This window comes from Schistocerca americana, chromosome 1 (assembly GCF_021461395.2).
Source record: "Schistocerca americana isolate TAMUIC-IGC-003095 chromosome 1, iqSchAmer2.1, whole genome shotgun sequence".
NCBI classification, from domain to species: domain Eukaryota; kingdom Metazoa; phylum Arthropoda; class Insecta; order Orthoptera; family Acrididae; genus Schistocerca; species Schistocerca americana.
The window spans coordinates 267,008,328-267,010,100 of NC_060119.1; positions in this window are offsets into that span (position 1 = coordinate 267,008,328).

Below are 1,773 nucleotides of genomic sequence, written 5' to 3' on the forward strand. Positions count from 1 at the left end.
AAGTAGAGAGGATATAAAATGTAGACTTGCAATGGCAAGGAAAGCGTTACTGAAGAAGAGAAATTTGTTAACATCGAGTATAGATTTAAGTGTCAGGAAGTCGTTTTTGGAAGTATTTGTATGGAGTGTAGCCATGTATGGAAGTGAAACATGGACAATAAATAGTTTGGACAAGAAGAGAATAGAAACTTTCGATATGTGGTGCTACAGAAGAATGTTGAAGATTAGGTGGGTAGATCACGTAACTAATGAGGAGGTATTGAATAGGATTGGGGAGAAGAGAAGTTTGTGGCACAACTTGACTAGAAGAAGGGATCGGTTGGTAGGACATGTCCTGAGGCATCAAGGGATCACCAATTTAGTATTGGAGGGCAGCGTGGAGGGTAAAAATCGTAGAGGGAGACCAAGAGATGAATACACTAAGCAGATTCAGAAGGATGTAGGTTGCAGTAGGTACTGGGAGATGAAGAAGCTTGCACAGGATAGATTAGCATGGAGAGCTGCATCAAATCAGTCTCAGGACTGAAGACCACAACAACAACAACAATTACAACGTCATCGAGAAATCTCAAAGATTTTATTTTCTTCTTCTCCAACTTTAATTCGTTCTCTAAATTTGTCTGTGCTTTCCTTTACTGCTTACTCAGTCAATGAACAAATCGAATCACATCGGGGATGGGCTATAAACATGTATAATTCCCTTCTCAACCACTGCTTCCCTTTCATGGTGCTGAACATTTCTCACTGCCGTCTGGTTTGTGTACAAATTATAAATAGCCTTTCGCTCCCTGTATATAAGCTCTGCTACCTTTTGAATTTTAGAGAGTGTATTCCAGTCAACATTGTCAAAATCTTTCCCTCAGTGTACAATGCTCTGAAGATAGATTTGCCTTTCCTTAATCTAGGGCAGGTATTGTCGCGCGTGTTACTATATTTCTCCGGAATTCTACCAGATCTTCCCTTCCGGTGTCTCGAGATCTCTTCCATGTATACAACCTTCTTTCGTGATTCTTAAACCAGAGGTTACTGATAATTAAATTACGCTCTGCACAAAATTCTGCCAGACGTCTTCTCTCCTTATCCCTGTCTATATTCACCTTCTAGTTTTCCTTCCCTTCTCTTTTCTGCTACCGAATTCCAGTTCCCCACCACAATTAAATTTTCATCTCTCACCTATCCGAATAATTTCTTTAATCTCATCACACATTTTCTCAGTTTCTTCAACATATGCGGAGTTAGTTGGCACAAAAACTTCAGCCTACCCATATCGCTTTTTAAATTTTCTAACCTACCTGATCGATTGAGAGATCTATCATTCCATGTTCCGACACGAAGAATGCAAGTTTTGTTCCTTCTGATGACGATATCCTCCTAAGTACTGCCCGCCCGGACATCCGAATGGGGGACTATTTTACCTCCAGAATATTTTACCCAAGTGGATGCCATCATCGTTAATCCATACGTTAGAGTTGCACGTCCTTGGAAAAAAATTATTGGCGTAGCTTCTCCTTGTTTTCAGCCGTTCGCAGTACCTATAGGCAAGGCCATGGTGGCTGATCTTACAAGGCCATATCAATCAGTCATCCATACTGTTGCACCTGCAACTAATGGAAAGGCTGCTACTCTCTTCAGGAACTACACGTTTGCGTGGTCTGTCAACAGATACACCCCTGCTGTGGTAGCACCTACGGTACGACTCTGTGCTTCGTTTGGACACGCAAGCCAACCCACCACAACGGTTCGCGGGTGAAGAAAAAAATGGTTCAAATGGCT